Genomic DNA, 27,845 nt, shown 5'->3' on the forward strand with positions numbered 1-27,845 from the left:
TCATGCTATTCATCTGATTCCAGGAAGTGTTCCTCCAAACATCAGGCCGTACAGATATCCCTATGTCCAAAAAAGTGAAATTGAACGTATGGTTGCAGAAATGCTAGAGGCTGGTATAATTCAACCGAGTCAAAGTTCTTTCTCTACTCCAGTAGTATTGGTGCACAAGAAGGATGGATCATGGCGCATGTGTCCGGATTATAGGGAGCTCAACAAGCTCACTATTAAAGATAAGTTCCCCATTCCTGTCATTGATGAATTACTGGATGAATTGCATGGATCAATTTACTTCACCAAGTTGGATCTTCGTTCAGGATATCATCAAATCAGAATGAAGATTGAAGACATTCCAAAAACAGCATTTAGAACTCATGAGGGTCATTATGAATTTTTGGTCATGCCTTTTGGCCTTACCAATGCACCTTCAACATTTCAAGGTTTGATGAATTCAATTTTCAAACCATTCCTTAGAAAATTTGTGTTAGTATTTTTTGATGATATACTAATCTACAGCAAGTCTTGGAAGGATCATGTTGAACATGTTGACAGGGTGCTACAACTATTGGAGGAGAAACAATTATATGCAAAAAGATCCAAATGTTTCTTTGGAGTCCAGGAGGTGGAATATTTGGGTCATATTGTATCTCATGAAGGAGTTAAGGTAGACCCTAGCAAAATTAAAGCCATTAAGGAATGGAAAATCCCCACATCCATAAAGCATCTGCGAGGATTTCTTGGGTTGACAGGGTATTATCGCAAGTTTGTTAAGAATTATGGGAGAATAGCAGCACCTCTAACAACATTATTGAAGAAAGATGCATTTTCATGGACTCCGGAAGCAACAAAGGCCTTTGAACATCTTAAAGAGGCAATGTGCCAAGCACCGGTCTTAGCTACACCGACTTCACAAAAACCTTTATTGTGGAATGTGATGCTTCAGGAAATGGAATTGGTGCTGTTCTAATGCAAGATGAAAGACCCATTGCTTTTGAAAGTCGTCCAATCAAGGGAAAGTTTTTAAGCAAAGCTATTTATGAGAAGGAAATGTTGGCAATACTCCATGCACTTAAGAAATGGCGACCCTACCTAATGGGAAGACACTTCAAGGTAAAAACGGATCATGATAGCCTTAAATACTTTTTAGAACAAAGATTATCCTCTGAAGAGCAACAAAAGTGGGTCACAAAGATGTTGGGTTATGACTTTGAAATCATCTACAAAAAAGGGAAGCAAAATGTGGTGGCAGATGCACTCTCAAGAAAGGATGAGGATGTGGAAGCATTGTTGTGCGCCATTTCTATTATCCAACCAGATTGGATAAACGAAGCAAGGGAGGAATGGAAGAATGACGAAGAAGTGTGGGCACTTATTCGAAAGTTACAACAAGATTCCAGTACGTCTGATACATTTAGCTGGAAAAATGATTCGTTATGGTACAAAGATCGCTTATACCTCTGTAAGAATTCCCAGCTAAAACAAAAGATTCTTATGGAATTGCACACTTCTCCCTTAGGAGGGCACTCAGGATTTTTAAAAACTTACCACAGGGTTAAGAAGGAAATTTTTTGGGATGGCCTTAAATCAGATATTCAAAAGTTTGTGGCGGAATGTTTGGTTTGCCAACAAAATAAAGTTGAAACAATTAAGACACCGGGTCTATTACAACCTTTATCCATTCCAAGCCAACGTTGGGAGGAGGTTTCAATGGATTTTATCACAGGTTTACCCAAGTCTGAGGGAAAGAGTGTCATCATGGTGGTAGTTGACAGACTTACCAAGTATGCACACTTTTGTGCATTATCACATCCATTTAAAGCCAGTACAGTTTCTACTGCATTTATGGAAACAATTCAAAAGCTACATGGAAACCCAAAGATTATTGTAAGTGACAGAGATCCCATTTTCACTGGAAATTTTTGGACAAAATTATTTTCTTGTCTTGGTACTCAGTTAGCTCATAGCTCATCTTATCATCCTCAATCTGATGGGCAAACTGAGATAGTAAACAAATGTTTGGAAGGATATCTTCGTTGCTTTGTATCTGATAAACAGACACAATGGGTCAAATGGTTGCCTCTGGCTGAATGGTGGTATAACACTTCCTTCCATACAGCAACAAAAATGACCCCATTTATGGCACTTTATGGGTATCAACCACCATCCATCACATCATATTTAAGAGAAAATTCTAAGGTTCAGGCAGTGGAACATCACATCGAACATCAACAACAAGTCCTCCAACTCTTAAAGGATAACCTCGTGTTGGCACAAAATAGAATGAAAAAACAGGCAGATCAACATCGCAGTGAAAGAAGTTTTGATGTAGGTGATTGGGTATTCCTACGGCTACAACCATATAAGCAAATGTCCCTCAAGCAAGCTAAGAAGGATAATAAATTATCACCAAAGTATTATGGTCCGTACAAGGTGTTGCAAAAGATTGGTACTATGGCATACAAATTGGAGCTTCCTGCAGCTTCTCGATTGCACCCAGTTTTCCATGTTTCATGTTTAAAGAAGGTTATAGGTGACAAGCTCCTAGTTCAAACAATATTTCCAGAACTTAACAAGGAAGGAAAAATTATATTGGAACCGGAAGCAGTCATAGAAACAAGAACTCGACAGCTACGAAATCGATCAATTTCAGAGTATCTTATCAGGTGGAAGAACTTATCCGCTGAAGATTCCACATGGGAGGATGAGAATTTTATGCAGAAGTATCCAGAACTACTCAAGCGTTGAGGACAACACTTTTTTGAAGGTGAGGGGCATGTTGGGTCCCTATAATACTAGTGATTACCCCATTCCTATTGTAGTTATACCCCTTATTAGTATTGTTGTGCCCCTATTGCCCCCATATTGTTATTACTGTGCCCCATAGAATCCCTCTATTGTTATTTTTGTGGCTTTATATTGTTATTGTTAGGTCGGCTGGATTATATTGTGACTCCTTAGAATCCTATATATAGAAAGGATATTTTGTCATTTGAATCATCCAAGAATTGTTCATTTATGTAATGTAAAGGAGGTTGCCCCCTCGAAGAGGCTGAATTCTAAGGTGTTGATCTATCTTTTCTTGAGCTGGTTTCATAACAACGGGTTTATTTTTTAATGAGCTTGAACCTTGTGCCAACATGTGCTCAGTGCGGGTTGATTTTTTAATGAGCTTGAACCTTGCAGAAACATTGCTCTTTTCCTTTTTATGTAAGATAGGAATGACCAAACTATAAAGCTAAAAAGCTAAAAAATGAAATTGGTCATTTTTGTTTGTATAAAAAGGTTTGCATGCCCCAGCATAAAAAAGTCTTCAATAACCATATGGAAACTTACTGTGGTTAAGCAAGATGATTTTCTGTCAATACTTAGACAAAACACTTCCTTCACTTTGTCCACCAAATAGACAAAGGTGAAAGGTCACTCGGACTGATCACATAACTTACAGGGAAACTTATATCTACAGCTAGGTTTGTCCACAAAATAGACAAGGGTGCATGCCCCCTAATCTTTGTTACATTCACCAGACTCCTCACGGTAATTAGGTGGATGGAATGAAGGTTCCTTTACGAGATCAAGTGAGAGATTCGACTTGGAACTTTGCTCAGCCTTGTTTCATTTTTTAACGATCTTGACACAAGACAAGGAATTCTGCTCAGATCTTTGGTTTCATTTTTTAACGAGGTTGACACCAGTCAATGAACTATCCTCTGATGACCTTTGATTACAACTCATAAGGGGTCATGAAGGAAAGATCTGGTTCCACTACCCCCAGTACATAATGTACAACATCACTTAATTGAGTCATGTTAGTCGGATTTTCAACTATGAAAACCTCGCTGTGATCGACACTATCAAAATGGTCAGAGTCCTTCTTAATCTTTAATGATGTAGAAGATATCATATGACAGGTTTCCACTATGGCCACTTCTGCTGGATTACTTGGAGGTGGGAGGGAAAAAGTACCCATTAAGGATGAGTCTTTTACGAGACCTAATTTGACATGTTGAAGCAATTGAGAACTTCCATGGATCAATGGAATTCTTCCAGTAGCTTGTGAACTGTTGGGGAAAAAGTTTAGTTGGTCAACGATTGTAATTCCACCTCGGAAGGGAAATGCAATCTTTATAAAATATGTTGACACAACGGCGACCATAGCATAAATCCAGGGCCTTCCTAGCAAGATATTGTAGTCAAGGTTTCCATCAATGACCTCGACTTCAATTTCTACTGTCTTGCCCCCAGTTCAACTTGCAAGTTACTTAATATACCATACGGCGTGTATGTTCTTCCATCGAACACTTTTAATGTCATTGATGATCGTGACAAGGGTGGAGAGCCTAAATTTTTCCAGCAACTCATTGACATAATATAGGTAGATGCCCCCTCATCAATTATTGTTCGATGAATAGTTTTGTTGAGGGATTTTACCTGTATGAGGAAAGCAAGCTGGGCCGGTAATTGAGGTTCGTATCCTTTATGATTAAAGGCCACTAGATTGGAATCCATTAGATCAATCCCACCTATCACTGATAACAAAGCCTGCTTTTGTGAGGGGCAATTCTGTAGTACTTCAAGTGTCGACATAGCGGATGGCGATTGAGCCAGATCCTCCACTATATTATAATTCTATGCTGCTCGAGCACGAGGATTAAACGTCGATTTATGTAATACTCCCTTAGGCGGTTTTATTGTTAATTCAAGAATGATTGGTGGAACAACTTTTGGTGAAGTTGTTGTCGAACTACTGGGTTGATCTGTAGCCTTGTTGTTCGATGATTGTGGGTTTCCATAATCTTTATTCCTTGTCGATATCAAAGCATCATTTTGCTGTTTCGAGATGGATAGCATAAGCACTTGGGATGGGGAAGCATGATCGATAGTAACCAAGTTTGTTTCTGGGCTCGGAAACGGATTAGTCAACATCGCTGGGGTATTTGAAGTTTTTAAAAATTTCATAACCTTAGCTTTATGTGGACAATCTTTCGTGAAATGCTTGTCATCACATATGTAACATGGATAATGAGGTTTATTTTTCCCAGTAGGGTTTTCAGAAGATTTTTCAGGAGGTGAATTTTCCTGTTTCTTCTTATTATTTTTCCCTTTCTTCTTGCCCCCTGGTTGCTTTTGATTTTTGCCCTTGTCAGATGACACGGCATTAATCTCTAAGGCCATAGGCTCTTCATCTGCTTTTTGACTAGAAACCGTATGGGATTTTTTAGATGTAGCCTTTGTGGTTTTCGTGCTTGTCGTACCTATCACACCATCGCCGGCATGAGAGTCCTTGTTTGATTTAGGAGGGGGAGGAACGGAAAATTCTGGTCTAGGAGCATCAGGAATTTTGTCGTAGAGCATGCCAGACTGAGTATAGATCAAGTCTAAATATTGTGCACGAGCAATGACTTGCTCTTCAGTGACAACTCCTCCCTTAGCCACATCCTCTGTAATAGAGGGTAACAATGAATTTATAAACCATTCAGCTAAAAGCTGATCAAGAACGTACATCTTTACCATTCTTCGACAATGCCACCACTCATGAATATGATCAGATATGTGAGTGGCTGTCGTCTGTTTAAAGTTGGTAAGGAGTTTTGTCCCTGTTTCATACCTTATGGGTAACTGAAAATGGGTTAAAAAGGTAGTGGCAAGGGTGTTGAAGTTATCAAACGAAGTTCTAGGCAATTCTATATACCATTTAGCTACTGGACCAGTTAACATTCGCTGAAAAAGGTGAAGCTTAATCGAATCATCATTCAGGGTGTTGGATAAACACCACAAATAGAATGTCATCACATGATTCAATGGATCTTCACCTGGATTTCCATTGAATTTAGGAATATTAGAGGGAAGTTTATGAGGAATCGCAGGCCACCAAGGGGCGTAAGCAATTGGATCATTCGTCAGCTGGTTTAGATCTGGTAATTCTAGAGTTGCTACAAAAGGCAACTGTTGATTTAGGTTAGGCGAAGCATACCCAGGATAAGATGGAATCGCTTGAGCAGTAGGTCTTTGCATACTAGCATAATATATCTGATGCTGGTAACTTTGATAAGGCTGATGGGCATAACCATTATAGTATGGTTGTTGATAACCGTTTTGGAAATGTGGTTGCCCATTACTTACAAAGACTTGTTGCTCAGGTCCTTGGTATGATTGCTGGAATTGCGGTTGTTGATATTGAACTAGCCATGGTTGTTGGACCATTTTCTGTTGTCCAATACTGGATGATTGACCAAGATGTGAAGTGATAGTACCTGTTTGAGCCTGAGTCACTCCAGATAAGGAGGCACTAACCTGAGGTTGTGATTGAATCACTGAGACGAGAGGTTGTTGTATTGCAACCTAAGAAACTTGAGGTTCACACAACGGCAACGCTTGTACATGCGATACAGTCACAATAGCAGGTGTAGTGGGAATATTCAACACAGGATGGACTGGTTGAATTGAATATACAACCCTTGGTTGTTGAGGTAGTATTGGTACCCAACCGCTGGATGTAATTCCAGTTTGACCTTAAATTTGTTGTAAACTCTCATATGGTTGTTCTCTAGGAGGGAACAATGAAAAGGCACGCTGCCCCCCATATGGTGGTAATCCAGTACTTAAAGGGTAGATTGGCCTTTGAAGACACATTGGATCAACTTGTTGAGTTTCAACATAAGAAATACCATATGAGAATCCAGATGAAGAAATAGGAACTGACCATGTCGTCGAAACAGACCCTGATTGGACTCCGGCTTGTTGTTGATAACTTGAAGGGACAGATGGTATACTAGCAATCATCATAGGAATGGCAGTAGGAAACTTCGTCGTAGTTGTGTCTGTTGACACAGTCCTAGATGTTGATGGTTGTTCAGACATGTTTAGTCTATCCAAAATATTTCCTAGCGATTCGACAAGAACTTGCGATGAAAAAGAACCAACTTTTGTAGTAGAAGGATGAAAGTGGATACCAGTTCCAAAATGCACTGGAGTATTGGGTGGAAGATCGTCCACTATCTCTTCTATAGTAATCAATCCAGGTGGAAGAGGTAGACTGTCAGGTCCGTAAAATATTTCTGGAGCTGAAGAAAGTGTAGCTTCTGCAGTAACAGATACTGGAGGGTTGACACCTTCTAAATTCTAGAATTCAATTTCCAGATGTTCAGGTAAGTGAACTTTAGTTTCTTGATCAGTCCCAGGTGGAGCTGATTCGGGAATAGAGGTGTCTACTATTACACTAGGATCAGTTCTAATGTCCTCTTGTAACTGCGGAACTTCTTCTGTAAAGGCAGATGTACCAGAGATAATTGGAGTAACTGTAGTCTCTCACGATGTTGAAACGCAAGTTTCAAATAAATCAGGTGAATTAGACTCAGTTAAACAAGAATGCTTTGCCCAGGATGGTTTTGTTTCCAGGGTCAAATATGGTTGACTCACTAGTCTCCGTGAACGACGGGGTTTTGATTGACTTTCTTCCACGATTGCGGATTACTTGATCAACTCAACAATTAAAGGGGAAAAAAATTATTCTGATTTAAATGAATTTTAAAGACACTTGGATGCAAGTTGCTCTTTGAATTTTTAGGAGTCAAGAAAAAGCTAAAGGTGACTCTAGTCACCTTCGATTTTTAATGAGCCTGAAGTGACAAGTGCTTAGATGGACCTTTTCTTTTAAGGAGTCGAAAATGAACGAAAGTGATTGCTCTGGAAGTCTAGCTAGAGGGTTTACCAAATCGATCGTAAAACTGCGAAATACACCTTGGTGATAAATGATAGAGAAATTACCATGGACTTATGTACGGCAGTCAATCTTCCCGAATGCTGTGTTTAGTGCATTATGATCGATAGGGCGACAGACACGGCTTCTAATAGCATATTGTGGTCTCCCAATACATACATGATGGTACGGGGAGCACAGGTTCATACTGGCATTTGTCATATCAAAGAGGAGGAATCACCCAACCTACGATGAAAAAGATAGTTGCCAGGTTATGCGACGCCGAAACACGTCTCTAGCCTAGACTTCTAGATGTGTTACATTAGATTCCAAAGCATTTTTATGTTCATTGAGGTTTATTTTATGGTTGATCTTGCTTAGAAGTTTGTCTTTCAAGATTCACCACATGATGTAGATGTGAAATTCTTAAATATTCAATCTAAAATGATAAACAGTCGTTTATGTTCGTTTAGCAATGAAAATCCTAGCTACAAAGGAAAGAAGATAACAATTTTTTCTTTCAGCAGAGAGCATAGAGCACACACTAAATGCACTTTCCTAAATCAAAACAAGCAGTCAAAATGCAAATGCACATGCATGTATTTGTTTTCCGCTTTGTTAATATGTGAATGACAAAAAGAATGCTAAGTACATATCTGAACTATTTTCTTTCAAAGCGACAATACTAACAATTTTCTCTTTTCGAAACGAAAGGAAGACTAAGACGACACTTTTCGATTTCAAATTTAAAACTGTTTTCGACACTTGAAATACTAATAATTTCAAAACCAAGTACAATGACAAAAGTACAATCAACTATCTAGAAGAGGAAGACTTTACAACACTCTTCTTTTGATTTAGAATGACAATTACGACACTTGCATCAAAGACGACAGTTCGATTAGGCCACTTTTGACAAAGGAGGTTTGCAAATGATCGACAAATACAAAAAAACATTTATAATTCCTAACTGATGGAGGCTGAAATAATGTGAAGGAAGATGGTTACAGCAAGAAGGTACTGATCATGAATAGCAAAACTACTAAATAAAGCTGAAAATAGAGAGAAAAACCAAATTTCAGAGAAGAAAACATAGTTTACTCAATCATCGCACCTGAAACACAGGGAAACAGGGATGCATCTCACCTGCAACACACAGGAGGTACAATGCATCTAGGTTGCACAGTTACAAATAGTGCGATGGGCTAGGGAGCAAAACTGAGCTTGGTTTTTGCTCAAAACTTGTAGCTAAGTTCAGTGATTTAGGCTGAGTAATGATGGATAGTAAACACAAAGCATAAGGGTAGGATCTGATGAGGTTCTGAGCTACCACAAGGGAACTTAAGATGCTTTGTAAGTTAGATGTTCAGTTCATAAACCAACCCGGAGATTAACTGAAGCAACGTTTATCTACTTCACAATTGCATAGCAAGGCATTTCAAGAGCTAGCTGGCTTAACTTCAGGCTTCGTCTATAGTTTATAAAGAAAAAAATAAAAAAACAAAACAAACTATTCGTTCCCCAGTGGAGTCGCCATTTTGTTTCAGGGAAAACTAGTGTCGATTCGAACTGCTAGTCCCACTAAGACGGGTAGCTATCTTAGAAACAAACAATGAAAGCTTTTCAAGATTTCCTTTAAGTGTGGTAGATGGAAGAGAAGAATAGAGGACCAACCTAGATCCTTCGCTTTGATCCTAGCTTGATTTCTCCTTTCCTTGATAGAATTTGCCACTCCTCTCCTATTTGTCCCACTTCAAAGAGTACTTGTAGAGTCAAAGCAACAACAAACTATCAAAGCATCTCTATCTAAGACATCATAACCAATATGGAATTAGAAACACATTGACCATACAATTGCATTCATAACTAATAAGATTCACAAATACAATATCATATGGAGGAAAACTCAAAGAACTTTATTAATAGTAATGTAAGAGAGGATTACAATCCAGCTGTCTGATCCAGCATCATCCTCCCAGTTGTAGAAGCCCTCTTCACCTCATGAATAAGCAAATCACCAAACAGTGCAATGTCTCTTCTCTGCAAACCAACAACACTTCCTTACAAAATAAAAAATTCCAGCCTCTAGATCTCGTAGATGAGGGATCCATTTATAGATGTCTTGCAAGGGTGTGAGTCAGCTCTGGGTTTTTGATTAGTGTCATTCCACTGATATTTCTTGGTTCCACTTGGAGATTTCATGATCTCTTACTCATCCCTGGGCGAATTCAGAGAAGCAAGTGTCATAGGAGAAGTTTCTGGAAGATTCCATGATCATCCACCTTGCAAACTATCTCTGCCATTTGTCTATTCTCGCTCATCGCACCCCACAGAAGGTCATTTCAGTATGCATCGCACCTGGCCAGTTAGGTAGTCAGTATGCATCGCACCTTGTCCATGGAGCAGCCTGTATGGTCCATTTTTGGCCAGTTCTGAGTAGTTTTTCAGGTGGAACTTCTGGGAAATGATGTAATCAGCTGACCATGATCCTTTAGGGTATGAAGCAACACTTTTAGGGACTTAAGGAGTCCTTAGTTTATGGACATATGAGTTTGGGGTTATAGTTCCCAAATATGTCTATAACAATGCCCCCCGGTCGAGGTGGGGTTACATGTCATAAAGTCAATGCCCCATTTGACAAATGGGCCAACAGGAACGACTAGATGTAGTGGTGTAGGTGGTAATCCAGTTTTTCAGTCATATATCTGGCATGAATGACAGCTTCTGAGAGCAATAATACAATTTTTAAATATAGTTGGCCAGAAGTAACCAACACGGAGAATTCTCTGTGCGGTCGCATATCCTGATAAGTGTCCACCACAGGCACCAGAATGGCAATCATTCAATGCTTTCTCAGCTTCCTCATGCGTGAGGCACCTCCGTAAAATCGTATTGATACCATGACGGTAAAGTGTGTCACCAATGATTAGATAATCTTTGGCTTGGTAACGAATACGTCATTATTGCGAGCGAGAGGTATCTTGCCGGAAAGTTTGGGTCTGGAGATAGATCAATATATCTCCATACCATGCGTCAGATGACGAAATTAGAAACAGAGACTCATCCAATATTGATGGTTCAGATGTTGAATCAATGGAGGTCGAGGGAAGGTCACATAGTAACTCAGCGAAAACTAGAGATTTCTTTGATTTGGACTTGATGAATTCCAAATCAAACTCCTGTAAAATAACTATCCATTTTGAGTATTTGCCCCCCAGCAATTGACGTGACAAAATGTATGTCATAGGGTTGCAATTTGAAATGACAGTTGTTTTCTGTAACAGGATATAATGGTGAAATATTTGAACAGCTTGCACAACTGCCAAAGCTAGTTTTTTGACATAAGAGTACTTACTTTCTATCTCGCTTCTTCAATATTTGATAGGTTTCGCTCAGATTCTATTGTGTCTATGAAAACTGAATTTGATAGGAAATCAACGACTGACGGGTGGTTTAGTTCATTTGAATAATCTTCAATGTCATCTGGAAGATGGGAACGATGATGATAATCTTCCCATGGTTCTTCTCCTATCATCATTGATTGGATGATTCCTTCATCCGTAGAATGTATACGTGAAAAAGGATTCGAAGAAGTACCATATTCTAACGAACGATCTACCCATACAATTGTTGAGTGCGGATTTGGGTTTGCTGCACAAGCCCGAAAAATTGATTGCTATGATGATTCAATGGGGCTTAACGACATCACCTCAATATTACTATCAACTTCAACCTTGTTGGTAATCCTCCTTAAATCAGATGAGGTGGAGGAAATCATATTACAAGTCTCTACTCTTGCCACTTCTGCCAAATCAGATGGTGACGGTAGGGTAAAAGTACCCATTAGGGAAGGATCTTTAAAGAGACCTACTCCAACACTTTGAAGTGACAGCAGGGGTTCGTGTACCAATGGAATGCTTCCCGTAGCCTATGAACTATTGGCAAAGAAGACTAGCTGATCAATGACTGTGATTCCACCCTTAAAACGAAATGCAATAATACGAAAGTACGTGGAAACCACAGCAGCCATAGCATATACCCATGGCCTTCTAGTAAAATTTTGTAATTGAGGGGTGCGTCAACTACCTCAACTTCAACAGTAATTGTTTCCCCCCCTAGTTGGATTTGCAGGTTACTCAAAATCCCACAAGGAGTATATGTTCTTCCATCAAAATCTTTCAACGTGGTTGGTGATCATGACACCAGTGGTGAACCAAGTGTTTTCCAGCAGCTCATTGACATAATGCAAGTATATGCCCCCTCATCAATAATAGTTTGGTGAACATTCTTATTGAGAGCTTTTACTTGAATTAGGAAGGCTAACTGCGCTGATAACTGTGGTGTATATCCCGCATGGTTAAAAACCACAAGATTAGAATCTGTACGATATACTCCGCATATTGCTGATAGCAAAGCCTGCTTCTGGGAGGGAAAATTTTGTAACACCTCGAGTGTCGACATAGCAGAAGGTGATTGAGCAACATCTTCCACTATGTTATAATTCTAAGCTGCTCGAGCCCGAGAGTTAAATGTCGATTGTGCACAACTCCCCTTGGTGGTTTTATTGTCAATTCTGGTACAAAAGGTGGAATATTTTTAGATGAAGTCGAAGTCGAAGGATTAGGTTGAGCAGTGGCTTGATTATTCGATGATGACGGTGGATTTCCATAATATTTTTTTCTTGTTGACACCAAAGCTTCGTTTTGTGGCTTTGTGATGGATAACATGAGTACTTAGGATGTGGAAGCATGGTTTATTGCAACCAAATGTGTCTTCGGGTTTGGAAACGGATCAGTCAACACTGCCGATGTGTTTGAAGTCTTTAAAAGTTTAGATACCTCGGAGTGGTCTGGACAATCTCTCATAAAATGCTCATCATTATAGATTAGACATGGATAACGAGGTTTCCTTGCCGAAGTAGAGGAATCAAATGATTTCTCTAGAGGGGAATTATCCTGTTTCTTTTTATTTTTCCCCTTTTTCTTGCTTCCTGGTTGCTTTGGATTTTTTCCTTTGTCATATGACACGACATTAATTCAGAAGCAAGAGTATTTTCTGATGCATTGGTAGTTTGATTGGTAACGACAAGGGTTTGACCAGATGGTCTTCCCGCCGTTTGCGTGCTCAAAAAACTGATCACACCTTCACTGGCATGAGAGTCCTTACTCGATTGTGGAGGAGAAGTAACAATGAAAGCTGGTCGGGTGCATTGGGAATTTTATCATAAAGCGTGATGGATTATGTGTAAATCAAATCCAAGTATTGGGCACGAGCAATTACTTGCTCTTCTGTGACAACTCCACCTTTTGCCACATCCTCAGTGATTGATGGAAACAAGGATTTTATGAACCACTCAGCAAAATGGTGATCAGGAACATATGTCTTAACCATTCAACGACGATGTTGCCACTCATGAATATGATCTGATATATCGGTAGCGGTCGTCTATTTAAAGTTGGTTAGGAGTTCCATTCCAGTCTCGTATCTAATGGGTAGCTGGAAGTGGGTCAAAAATGTAGTGGCTAAAGTGGTGAAATTGTCAAAAGAAGCTCTTGGTAACTCAATGTATCATTTAGCAGCCGGACTAGTAAGTGTTCTTTGGAAAATATGAAGTCTAATCGAATCATCATTTAAGAAGTTTGATGAACACCACAAATGAAAGGTCATGACATGATTTGATGGGTCTTCTCCAGGATTTTCGTTAAATTTCGGAATGTTAAATGGTAACTTATGCGGAATTATCGGCCACCAAGGTGCATATAATATTGGATCATTAGTGAGCTGATTTAAATCTGGTAATTCTAAAGTTGCTACAAATGGCAACTGTCGATTCAAGTCAGGTTGAGCATACCCAGGATATGATGGAATTGCCTGAGCAATAGGTCTTTGCATACCGACATAGGGCATCTGCATTTGGTAACCTTGGTATGGTTGTTGTTGAACAAAACCAGCATAAGGTGGTTGTTGATAACCAGGTTGAATGTGTGGTTGTCCATAACCTACAAAGCCTTGTTGACCAGGACCTTGGTAAGCTTGATATTGACCAAACCCGAGTTGAGCCTATTGAGCAAGTCCAAATTGCGGTTGGAATTGCTAGAATTAGGGTTGTTGAAATTGAGGCTGCCACGATTGTTGAATCAACTATTGTTGTTTTTGGTACAACTGTTGTTGATTTAACGGTTGTTTTTGCCCATCAATGAAAGGTTGGCCAGGTTGTGAATAAACTATACTAGTGTAAGCTTGGGTCAGTCTAGATAAGGGAATACTAACCTGAGGTTGTTGCTGAACCCCGGAAACAAGTGGTTGTTGTACAACAACTTGAGGAATTTGAACTTCTTGACCTGAAACTTGTGGTTGCAAGGTAGAAGGATCAGTTTGTACCGATTGAGATACAACAGTTTGAACTTTTGACTGTGGTACAGTAGTTACAACAAGTGTAGTGGGAATAGTTGACACAGTTTGCATCAGTTGTGTTGGATACACAAGCCTGGGTTGAACTGGCATTGTTGGTTGCCATTAACAAAATCTAATTCCAGATTGACCTAAATACTGCGGGATATTACCATATGATGGTGCTCCGGAATAAGGAGGATACATTGAATAAGCATATTTCTCTCCATATGGTGGAAATCCAGTATTTAATGGATACATAGGTCTTTGTTGACCAAATTGCCTAGCTTGATATTGATATGCAGAATCAAACAGTTGAGTTCCCATTAGAGAAGAACTAGGTAAAATTCTGGTTGAGGACATGGGTGATGACCATGGTGTAGAAGAAACCCCTAAGTGGGTTCCAGATAAGGATTGGTAACCAATCGGGATGGATGGTTCACCATAAAGGTGTGACTCAGGTGTAGTAGAAAACATCAAGGAGGTTGCAATAGAAGATTCTACTGTAGCTGCATCAAATGATACTGTCTGAGATGTTGACGGTTGTTCAGCCATAGTTGAGTGACCCAAAAGTTTTCCTAAAGAATCGTCGGGTACCTAAAAATAAGTAGGCTCAAACGAAGCAGTAAAATGAGGAGTATGAGGGTAAAGATGAAGCCCAACTCCAAAGTGGAAAGGGATTCCAAGTGTAGAATCTTCTTCCAATTGTTCCTCTATAGTAATTAGACCTAGTGGAAGAACTTCACCATCAAGTCCGTAAAAGATTTCTGGTGTTGATAAAGTTGAAGTTTCAGTAGTTACTGATGTATGAGGGGTAACCGGTTGATCATCCTCTGGTAAAGTAACAACTTTTGAATGTTCAATTTCAAAGTCTAGATGTTCAGGTAAATGAACAATAGTTTCAGGAAGAGGTTCATGAACAACTTCATGTTCAGATGTAACTTCTATTTGAACTGGGATAGGTTCTGGATTAAGTTCTGGTTGAATTGATTCAAGTTCAGAAGTACTTTCTTGTTGAGCAACTTCAAGTTGAGGATCAACTTGTTGTTGAACAATATCGGTTACTGTTTCACTAGGATCAGTGTGAATGTCCTTAGGTAATTATGAAACTTCTTCTTCAGAAATGGATGTACTAGAAATGGTTGGAGTAATTGGAGTCTCAGTACTTACCGAAATAGATGATTCAGGTAATTCAGATGAAGAACTAGGAGTTCTTGATGTACTAGACTCAGTTAAGCGAGACCGCTTTGTCTGAATAGGTGTTGCTTCGGGTGGCAAAGGTGGTTTGCTTGCTATTCTCCGCGAACGACGGGGTAAGGGTTGATGTTCCTCCACGATTGCTGATTAATTTTATTATAAAAAAATAATAAACAAAAAGGGGTATACTAGGCAAAAGGTTTACCAAGAAATTGTGAACTACAGAATACCTCCTGGCAAACCAAGAAGTACGGTCAGGAAATCTCCCCGAATGCTGTGTTCGGTGTATCACAGTTTACAAGGTAGCCAACTTAGTTACTTAAGGATGGATATCAACCTAGATTTGTCTTGCCATATATACTCGAAGGTACTTGGAGGCCCAATCCGTATAAGCGTTGTCTAATGCAAAACCACACAGTGAGAGCATTCCCATATACTTTACGTATTGTAACACTGCCCTATATACCCGAAGGTATGTGGATGAGCTACGATATACTCACGTACGTGGAATGAGGTATCACACTTGGGATGTATTGTAGAAAAGTTAGCGACAGTTTCTTTGTTTTATGACGTTGGAACACGTCTCTAGCCTAGAACCACTAAATGTTCTCATTAATGACAATGCTCCATTAGGTAAATTGATGTTAATTTTAAGTTGATCTTGCTTAGGAATTTGCCTTTCAAGTTCACCACGTGATGTGTTCTGAAATTCCTAGGAATTCAACTATCATGATAAGCATTCTTTCCATTCAATTTAATGATGAAAATCCTAGCTACTTAGCGATAGAGAAATTAGATTTCGTTTGATCAAAGGGAAAAAAGCACAATCTAAATGCAATTTCCCTACACTATTCCTTTGAGCACACACAAACTTTTTCAATGCAACATGCATGTATTTCTTTTTGATTTCCTTAATTTGAATATGAACAGAAGGAAATATGCACATACAATCAATCAATCTTTCCTAAGAACAAAGACTTTTACGACAGTTCTAATTCGAAGGAAGAGAAGACTTTACGACACTTTCTTTCGAATGAAGATTAATTAATTATATCCTAACTTTGACTATTGATTGATAATGACAAAGAAAACATGAAGAAATGTTAATCAATCCAATAAAGTTGGGCTAGAACAGGAGATAACAACTCATTTTCTGAGACATAACATTCACTAATCAATCAACAAACAATCAAATAGAGAAAATTTGGCAAAAGCTCTTTCCAAAGGTGGGAAACTAATCCTAGGAGGATCAGCATAGCCCAGAGTGGGAGACAGTGCACTTCAGAGCACTGTCCCTAAGCCAGGGGTGCTCTGCAGCGCACTGTGTCCCTCACAAGCCTACGCTGGTGACAGTAAGCCATTTCAAGAGGCAATTTGACACAGTTTTGACCAATTTTTCAATGTAAATAGCTGAATTACAATCTATGAACACAAATAAGGTCTACAAGGATGTCTTAGGAGGTGGATAAGCTACTAGGAAAGAGGATTCTTCCCCAGCAGAGTCACCAATTTGTTTTGGAGAATTTAGTATCTACAGATAAATACTAATTCCCTAGATAAGTAGTTGTATCTAGAACAACAGTTTAAAGTGTTTTAGACTTTTCCTATAAGCAATAGATAAGATGAGAAGATAGAAGGCCTACCTATAGTTTCGTTTCCCTCTCGTCTCCCTTGTATCGATTCCATCGCTCCTTCCCGTACTTAATCCGCTTTAGAAGTACCCTGCAAGCACAACAAAAGACAAAAACTGATCAAAGCATATGATCTATTGAATATAAGTGAAAGGAATTAGATACAATTCACACACATAAGCATTATAAAACAATACAAACATATGGAAAAAAGGTTCAAACACTTTATTAGATAGAAGAAGGAATTACAACCATTGGTGTCTAATTCATAGCCATTCCTCCAGCTTGGATCCGATCCACATCACATCAAAAGCATGACAAACTTGTAGCATCACAATACTTGCTTTAAAGCCAAATCTCATAGCAGCATTATCTCCTTACAATTCAACATAATCCAGCCCCTGATCACTTAGATGAGTGGTCAATTTATAGGAATATGAAGGAGGTTTTGTCACTAATGGTGGCATTGAATGGCCTTCCATGCTTAGAATTAGTTCCATGGAGGAAGGGATGAGAGGATAGGATGCACCTTAACTCATTCCTCATCCATTTTCGAGCTCATATGAGTTTATAAGAGAGGGAAACTTCTAGATGACTCCAAAAGATAAGAATATTCCCCAAACCCTATGTGAATTTCACTCATTCTCGCCTAGCACAGGTGAAAGGAAGCCTAAGTGCTTTGTAGAGCACCCTGGCAGTGGACTTAATTGCTCTACAACGCACCTTTATAAGGGCTTACCTGTGCTGGTCCCTCTAGAGGCTATTTTTGGATGTCTTCAAGTCATGAAACTGTCTGGGAAGGAGGCATTCAAAGGGGTGACTTGTTTAGGGCATGAAACAACTGAAATTAGGGTTTGATGAGCCCTAAAACACTGATCTAGATGTTGGGATTTGATGTGCCCAAATGGATCTGTAACAATGGTGGCAAGATTTTGATTCCATAACTGAAGTTTAAATCCTTATAACATGACACATTTAAATCAATAACTTGAGCTTATCTATCCTTGAAATCCATGCAACTACTGATCAAAATCTGGAAATGATTTCTTACCTTGTTTCTCTGCGAAATTCTTGGAGTTTGTTGGGCGCTAAGTCAATTTCGAGCGAGGAAATCTTGGCTTTCAATCTCTGCGTTAACACCAATGTTACTCTACTTATTTCTCCATGGATTCCTTGGCTATTTATTCTTCTTATTTCTCCATGGCCTCTCTGTTTCACTAGCTACTTATTTCTCCATGACCTATGCAATTCTCCCTTTAGTTTTTGCTTTTTTTTCTCATACTCTTCTTCTCACGTGGTTGCTGTATGCGTAGATATGAATACACAGTGTTTCTTGAGCTTGATTCTAGCTGTGATGGTGGAAGAAAAACTCAACACTGAGCTGGGTTTGCGTTTTAATGGTAGAAAATAACATTACAGAGTTTTTTGAATGCGTTTTGACCATTTTTACTTCTCCAACTCACCTTTTTACATGCATACCCGTGGCTACCCATTTGTCTCTTCTTTGACTGTGTTCCTCTATCTTCTTGTATGATATTCATTCACGACTTTACATGCCCATCATATCACCATAATATTTGCATAGCCGCACTACCCATGTTTTGTGAAGTTCATCGTTTGTTTATGACTGCATTCATTTCATCACATGCCCACCTTTGGTTGTATATACAATGATATATATGTCTTCATTCTTTGTTTATGACTTCACTTATTTTGTTGCATGCCCACCTTTGGTTGTATATGCAATAATTCATATGTCTTTTCATCCTATATGCTTTCATATATTGCATTTCGATTTTTGTTCATGAGGCTTTGTCATCATTTTTTATATGCTTACTTCGTTTTTTTTTTTTTGAAATGACCATAGGATAGGTCATTTTAAAAATCAAATTTCTTATAATGACACTAATAGGGCAAACAAAAATTCTTATGGAAAATATATTAAGTCCTCAATCTTTGATCAAAATGCTTATAGGATGATATATATGGAATTATTGTAGGAAACTTATATGGGTTAATGTGGGATTATGGAAAAAAAAATTAATGTATGGTAAGGTAATGGATATAAATAGGATTATGATGAGGGTAGGATGTGGTTAAAGTATTATAGGTAAGATAAATGTAGGATGATAAATGTAGGTAGGATAAATGTAATGGATGCATATCCAAGTTAAATTAGTTCTAACAATTCTAGAAATTTTTTGAAAAATCAAAGGTTTTAAGAATACACTTGTTTTACTTACAATACTTATTCTTTCACATACTAGCTCAATGTTCATTGATGATGATAATTCTTCAAAGATAGATGCGGATGGAATGTAGACACTTGTATATGCTTTTGTAATCCCTTTAATGTTGTTGCATGTTTTTGCATCTGTGACTGATTCAGGTCCCTTCTGATGATTTTTCATGTTGTTCAAGTCCCTTCTGCAATGATCTTTTGAATAATGTTTCAGGTCCCTTCTGCAATGTTGTTTCAGGTCCCTTTGACATTAGTTTGATGCAGGTTTCTTCTATATATTTTAATGATGACAGGTCCCTTCTAATGTTGGTTGATTATGTTTTATTTCAGGTCCCTTCTGATAAACAAATGTTTGATATCAAACCATAGCATGTTTTTTTTATTTATTGTGAATCTCCCCCCTTGCTTAGCTTTAGACTTGTCCTCAAGTCTGTTAATTTTTGGAGAGTGATCTTGTAAAACACAAATGAAAACAAAAACATGAAAAAGAATTCATATTGTCCAAACATGTTGATTTTCTAATATGAATTTGAGTTTGTGTTATGCCAGTTTCCTGGGTTTTCACAACAAAACTCTTTTATTATTTTTTAACTTCTATTTTTATAGAGGTAGGGAAGGCATATTGCTATTCTTTTCCAATACTTCCATATCATTGTCTTCTGAAATTGTTTTCAAAAAGTCTTCTTTGTTTATAGGCTTATGATAAGCTTTTAATATATGGTCATTATCTAGAAAAGAATTTACTGCTTCATCTATTGTCCTTATCCTTACTGCTCCGTTGTCAAATATTTCTTCTATCTCATATGGCCCTAGCTAATGAGTAGTAAATTTTGCCTTGAAATCTTTGAACTTAGAGTCAAAAAGTAGTGCCCAGTCTCCAATATGAAATATTTTTCTTTTAATGAATTTATCATGCCATTTTTTCCCTTCTTGTTAAACTAGATATGTATGCTCCATAGCTTGTTTTTTGATCTCATCTATTTCATTGAGTTGCATGATCCTCTTTTGTTGTGCTTTAGTCAGGTCTAGTCCCAATTCTACTGCAAGTTTGTATGTAGGAATCTCAAATTCAATTGGTAACAATACTTCCTTTCCATAAACAAGTTGATATGGGTTAAATCCTATAGTAATTTTCCATGTTATCCTATAAGCCCATAGTGTTTCATTCATCTTCTTTGACCAATATTTTCTATGAATGTTCACCATCTTTGTCATAATGGTCTCAAGTACCTTGTTCGTTGATTAAACTTGTCCATTTTCCTGTGGATGGTATGGATTTGATTTTCTATGCTTAATCTTGTATTTCTCTGTCAGGTCTCGAACAATATTGGAGGTGAACTGTGTACCTTGATCTGTGACTATCTACCTTGGAACTCCATATCTTGCAAATATTTCTTGGTAAAGAAAAGTAACTACTACAGTTTCTGTTGTTGTGCTCAATGCCTTTTCCTCTACCCATTTTGTTACATAATCAGTACATACTAGGATGTACTTCTTATCATTTGATGGTGGGCTGATAGGTCCCACAAAGTCAAGAGCCCATTGTTCAAATGGCTCAATCAGTACTTAAGGATTTAGTGGCATTTCATATGAAACTACAGGTCTACCTATTCTTTGGCAGTTATCACATCTTTTAGCATAAGTCTTTGAATCCTTGAATAGCGATGGCTAATAGTATCCTTGATTTAAGACTTTGTATGCTATCCTCTTCCCTGCAAAATGACCACCACATGGTTCGTCATGACATGCTTTTAAAATATAAATGATTTCATCTTTTCTTATACATTTCCTAATTATAAGATTAGGTCTTGTGTAGAAGAGATCTCCATTAATCCAAGTGTACCTTGCACTATCTCTAATTACTTGCTTTTTTTGTTTGCTTGTGAAATGTGATGGTAATATTGCAGATGATATATAATTTGTTATATCTGAAAACCATGGGGTTTTACTTGTTATAGTGAATAAATGCTCATTAGGGAAGTTATCTGACACATGTATAAGGTCATCAATAGAATGAAGTCTTGATAGAAAGTCTGCTACTTGGTTTTCTCTCCTTGGTCTATCTAAAACAGTGAAATTAAATTCTTGCATTAATAATAGCCATCTAGTAATTCTACCATTAGTAATTGTTTTGTTCATTAGATATTTAATGGTTGAATGATCTGTATGGAAAAATACTTGATAACCTGTTATTTAATGCCTGAATTTATTAACTACGTGGACAACAACTAGAATTTCTTTTTATGTCACTGTGTAGTTTAATTCTGTCGGTGTTAAATTTTTGCTTATGAAATAGATGGCATAGTTAAATTGATTTTATTTTTGTCCTAGAGATGCTCCTATTGCTGTGTCTGATGCATTAGTAGATATATGGAATGGTAATGACCAATCTGGTCTTCTAAGAATGGATGCTATAGACAATTTTTCTTTTTAATTTTTCGAATGCATTTTGACAATTGGTAGTCCATTGAAACTCAATGTCTTTTGCAAGTAGTTTAAACAAGGGTAAATCTATTTTACTGAAGTTTTCAATAAACCTTCTGTAGTAGCCTGCATAACCCAAGAAACTTCTTACTTTTTTCTGTGTTTTTGGTGGCATTAAGTGTACAATAACTTGTATCTTTGTTGGGTCTACCTTGATTCCTGAAGAAGAAATGTGGTGTCCCAACACTATCCCTTCAGTTAACATCATAAAACATTTTTCATTGCTGAGGGATAGGTTTGTCTCTATTCATCTCCTGAAAACTTTTTCAAGATTCTTCAAACAATCATCAAATGTATTTCTGTATACAGTAAATTCATCTATATAAACCTCTACACATTCGTGAATTAAATCAGCAAAGATTACAAGGATTTCTCTTTGAAAAGTAGCAGGTGCATTACATAACTGAAAGGGAAAAACATTGTATGCATATGTTCCCCATGGAAAAGTAAATGTTATTTCATCTTGGTCCTCTAATGCTATCTTAATCTGATTGTATCCACTGAACCCATCAAGAAAAGAAAAGTATTTCTTTCCAGCTAATAATCTAGTACTTGGTCAATGAATGGTAATGGGAAGTGATATTTTAATGTTTCCTTGTTCAGTTCCCTATAGTCTACACATATTCTCCATTTGACATTTTTCGTTGGCACCACAACTAAGGGTGAAACCCATTGAGTATCTGAAATAGGATAAATAAATCCTACCTGTAACAATTTTTGGAGTTCCTCTTTCACTATTTCTTTCATCATAGGATTCATTCTTCTTTGTGTTTGTCTCATTGGTTTGATATGATCATCAGTATAGATATGGTGAATACAAGTCTTTGGATGAATTCCTTGCATGTCTGTATAGTCCCAGGCAAAAGCTTTTGAATATTTCTGTAATTTTACAATTACCTATTGTTCTTGTGATGATTGTAGATTATTACCAATATTTAGATTCTTTCCCGAACTGATTTCAACAATTTTTCTTTGAGAATTGGTAATTGAATTAACAGGAAAAATTCTTTCAAATGAATTTTGAAATGATTGAATAGTACAATTTTCCTGAAAGCATTGATTTAAAAGATGTTTTGCAGCTTCATATTGTGTTATTCTTAGCTATTTAGAAATATTAGGTTCTGAGATAAAAATATCTATTAAACCCTCATCTTCTTCCTCTTCTCTAAAATTGAAGGCTTGATTAATGCTTAAAATAGGTTGAATGTTTTCTTGTTCATCATCAAGCCATGATAATAAAGAAGGAGATTGAGCAAGAGGATGGAGTGTAATATGTTTCCTTTCATCTCCATTTGCTATGATCATACTTCCTAATTTGCATCCAAGGAAGGCATCTGCTGTGGCTAACCATGGTCTGCTAAGAATTAAAGGATGGCCTCCTAAATTTGTTTTTGGTTGCAAGATAAAAAATTCTACAAGATATTCCCATGAATCTAAAGAAACAATGATGTCTTTAAGTATTCTTTCCGGTACAACTTTAGATTTATCTACTAGTTCTAAAATTGTAGTAGTAGATCGGATGTTTGGAAATTTTAAATAGTTCATTGTTTTTGTTGTCATGACATTTATATCAACCCCTAGATCAATTAAAGTTTTAGGAACTGAAAAATTATTGATTGAAATGGTAACCATAGGTATCCCGGGATCAATATATTTTTCAATTGTTGATTTTGTAGACATGAAACTAGCTAATTTGCCAATGACTTGAATTGTGGGTGGATATATTTTCTTTCTACCAATTTGCTTTATGCATAATTCCTTTATTGTTTTTCTATAAATTGGTATTTCCTTAATATCTTGCAATAAATGAATTTTAACATAAGTATTCTGTAATTCCTCTACAATATCAAATTCAGGAAAAGTAATTGGATTTTTTATTTTCTGCTCTACTAACCTCTTTGGATAAGGTGGTTTTTGAGTCATAATAGATTTTCCTTTCTTAATTGATTTTCTGGATGAGATTTTTCAGATTGTTCTCCTTGTTCAGTTTTTTCTTCAATGATTGGTGGAGAATCTTTGTGTAATACCTTTCGAGACCTTAAGTGGACATCTTGTATATGAAGAATAGAATATGTAGGAAATAATGTTGTTTCTTCCATATTATATGTTGGCCTTTCCACTCTATTACTCAGATTTGCTACTGGCTGAGCTGGTAATTGAGTTGGTATGGGTGGTGGTTGATTAGAAGGCAACTGAAGCTGCTGAGGTTGAGTTAGTGCAGGCATTGATTGTTGAGTAAATGGATTTGATTGAGTGGATTGCTAGAATTGTTGATATGGAAATGATTGTTGTGGATATGGTTGTTGATATGATGGATAAGATTGATATTGTTGAGGGTAAAATTGTTGGGGAGGTTGGGCTCCATAAGCATATCCTCGCCAAATTTGTGAAGGTTGGTTTTGGTTTTACTGAGGAGGCCAAACCTGCCATGGCATAGGAGTATTCCATGAATTTTGATATTGAAAATTTTGAGGAATTTGTTGAGGAAACTATTGAGATGTACCTGCAAAACGTGGTTTCCAAGCTCTTCTTGGTGCCATATAATAAAATCCTTGAGTTTCTTCTATTTGACTTGCTTTCAACTCTTTTAATGTTGGAAAATCATCTGTAACATGATTTTCTATACATAGTCCACAAACATGTATATTATCCAAAGGACATTCTCGTAAAAGATGCTTCTTCCTACACTTAGGAAAAAATATTGACATTGTTTGTTATTCTTCTTGTCATTTCTTCTTTGTTTTTAATACATCAACTTGTGTTCCTAAGGTGCTCAAAATATCTGTTTTAAAATTTTCTAACAAACTCCCTATTTCTACTCTTGTCACTCCTCCTGCGGCAGATTTGGAAGCTCTAGAAGTTACATCTCTTTTTCCTATTTTGGATCTTCCTCTAGAGTACTTTTGGCATAGTTCAACTATTTCATCAAATGGTATGTATGAAATATTTCCTTTACCCAATATCAAGATACTCATCTCTGATTCCTTTAAGAAAAGTTGTTCTAATGGTATCAGGATTTAGATAATGTTGTTTGGATTTTTGCAAGTTGTAAAGGAATCGTTCCAAATATTCCTCCAAACTCTCATCTTCTTGTTGATACATTCTAAAAATATATTCTTTTGAATCTCTAGGCCTACAATAGGCTTGATATTTTTGAAGAAAGATTTTCTTCTTTTCGTCCCAAGAAGTAATAAAGTGTTCTCGTAATTCCATAAACCATTTTAATGTAGTTGTTTTAAGAGTAGTAGGAAAAAGACGAAGCTTATGTGTATCATCAGTGTAACCATAAGTTCTACATAAGATGTCAAATTCAAACATGAAAGAATCAGGATCTTCAGTAGACATTCCATAGAAATTTGGTAAAACTGAAGGTGGAATATTCTTCATTTTTACTTCTTCTCCTAGAATTGCTCTAGTATCTACAATTGGAAATCCAAAAGTAGCTTCTTCATCATTTTCTTCATCTTGTCTTCTTGTATTATCATATTCTCTTTTGAGATCTTCCTCTCTTTTCCTTTCTGCTTCTCTTCTAGCTTCTTCTTCTCTTCTCCTTTTCCATTCTTTTTGTTGTTTCTCATATTATAACCTTTGTTCAGGAGTGAGGATGGTAGATCCTTGCCCTTGTTCTGCCATATCTAATTTAGTAGTTTCAACTGTTTCAATAGCAATTTGAGATTCAACTTGTTCTTTTTTTTCCAAAATAGGTTGATCTATTTGTTCAAGAATGGGCTTATCAATTTTTGTTTTCCTATGGAAGGTATTTTTGTTTGTTTTTGTATTCTTTTCATGTCATAGGCTAACAAAGTTTGTCTTTCTACAAGAGTTAACTTTTGTCCTGAACGTTTTTCTCCCTTTTACTCTTCCCAAGTTGGTTTTCCAGCAATTGGTGTAGTTAATTCAAATAGAGGTAGTCCTGCTTCTACCAATGGTTTAGTAATTGGGGGGTCTTGTTTTATGTATCTACCCTTTTCATCTCTATACCTAGGCATAAATGACCATAATGAAAAATCCTATCTATGTTTTTTTTATTGGTTTTTCTTTTCCTAATTAGTTATATCCAGAATATGCTTCCCCAACAAAGGTGCCAAAAATGTCAGCTCAATTTATTGTGTAAATTAAGACATGTATTTTACTATCAATCCAGGTTGGTAATCTTAGAAGCAAACCATAATTTATGGACTTTTGGATAAAAACTAATGTAGGAAGCAGTTATGAAAATAGAAGTGCATATTACAAATATAAATAATTCTAAGAATGGAAATACATATTATAAATTACTTCTCACAACTGAAGCAAAAACTATCTAAGTCTATTCCATAAAAGCATACATTATTGGTCAATGAAATTAGGCTATTTTAGAAAAACAAGGAAGAGGCTCTCTCAAAGAGACCTGGTTGTCCTCCCTCAACAATTCTATAATATCATTGTCAATATCTAAGTAAGCAAGAAATAATGTAATGAAAGCATAAAAACTTAATCTAAGAAAACTTGAAAGAAGTGAATCTTGTTCAGTCTTAGTTTTAGCTCACAGAGAAGAGGCTCCCTCAAGGAGACTTGGTTGTCCTTCCACATTCAAGCTAATCACTAAAAGAAGCAATATTCACTTAACACATTTCATAAAATAAATTCATATTAAAGATATCTACAATTATTTATAGAAAATGAATATTATGAACATGGAAAATCAAGCTAGCATATGCACAAATATAAACATCATACAACAAAGTGTACTTAGCTTGGATGGGGGTCCTCCAACCTTGCTGGTACACTGCTAAAATGCTCAGCTACAACAACTCATTCACTCCAGAAAACACAAAGAAATCATGAAGCAAAAGTTTTGTCTTCAATTATCTCAAAAATAATAAGTTTGTCTACATACTTCTAACTATGAATGCCTCTTCTTAAATAGGAAAAATGATAACCAAATAAGCTAAAAAGTCTGAAACAACCATAATTAATGTTATCCCACTTCATTAGGTCGAAGCCATCCATTAGTTACAAGAAATCTGGAAAAATTCCAAAAAATCCTAAAACTGCCCCTTTTTAATAGGGATTTCTGGGTGACAGGTCATGTTTGACCAGCTTTGATCGGGCCTGTATTTTCTCATTTTGACCAAGCCAATAGTTGTTCATCCATTCTTGGTTCCTAATCTTTCCAAATATGTATCCATCTCAAGCCCAGGTGTCATGCATATATCACTTCAATGGAGTTATTACAAGAATTTCCAGTTCTGTCCAAAAATGCTCTTAAAACCAAATTTTTACAAAAATATCTAAAAATTGAAAAACATAATTTATTTACCTAAATATGCATAATAAGGTCAAATTGAGGCATATATGGATGATATAAAGTGGAATATTATGGAAGTTAAGTGGATTTTTATTAAGCAAAATTGATCAAAATCGAGGACCAACACTCTAGACATACCCCTATGAGCTCCTCAATTTTCCCATTCTCCTGTAAGATAGTGTCTCAGACTATCCAAACTATCTACTTCAACATCATAAGATCTATCTTTAAATGCATGATCTTTTCCTGAAAGTCCTTTACTTGCAATTTTAGTGCCCTGCTGAATTCTTTTGTTTCTGTCTGCACCGGATGCTCAACTATTATAGCTCCATCTTGAACCTTCGTTTGAATCTCCAGAAATGGCGCATCCTACATACTATATTTTTCATGTTGCTCCTTATGATCATGCTCATCATACTATTTTACCATCACTAGCTCCTCATTTAAGTCTCCTTGAATGACTTCTTCCTGACCTTCTCCACTTGTGGGGACAAATTTGTCCATCCTCTTTGGTGTCAGACATGGATTCACCAGTGGTGTCTTATTTACATTTGATTTCTCATACTCTTCATGTATGTCCTCCTGGAGATCTATGGACTCAGTTCTACAAGATTCTACCATATTGTTAAGAAGAATTACCTCCTTCCTTTCCCCATGTACTTCGTCAAGTTGATTTATTATCCTCGGCTTGTCCTGCAAGTCTTTCCGAATAACATTGTGCTGATTTTCACCATCTGTACTTGACTTCTCGGATTCTTCATATGAAGCCTTATGGTCTGAAGGAATTTCCTCTGGTTCTGCCCTTGTTTCCTCCATCCTGTCACATGGACATGAATGATTAAGTGCCCAAGATCCCTTACATACAAAGCATAGGTTTTTCCTCCTTAGTTCATTCTTGTTGTCTCCACAAATCCTTAT

Source organism: Pinus tabuliformis, chromosome J (genome assembly GCF_031772625.1).
Source record: "Pinus tabuliformis cultivar Carrire ecotype Pingquan chromosome J, CPIR1, whole genome shotgun sequence".
NCBI lineage: Eukaryota > Viridiplantae > Streptophyta > Pinopsida > Pinales > Pinaceae > Pinus > Pinus tabuliformis.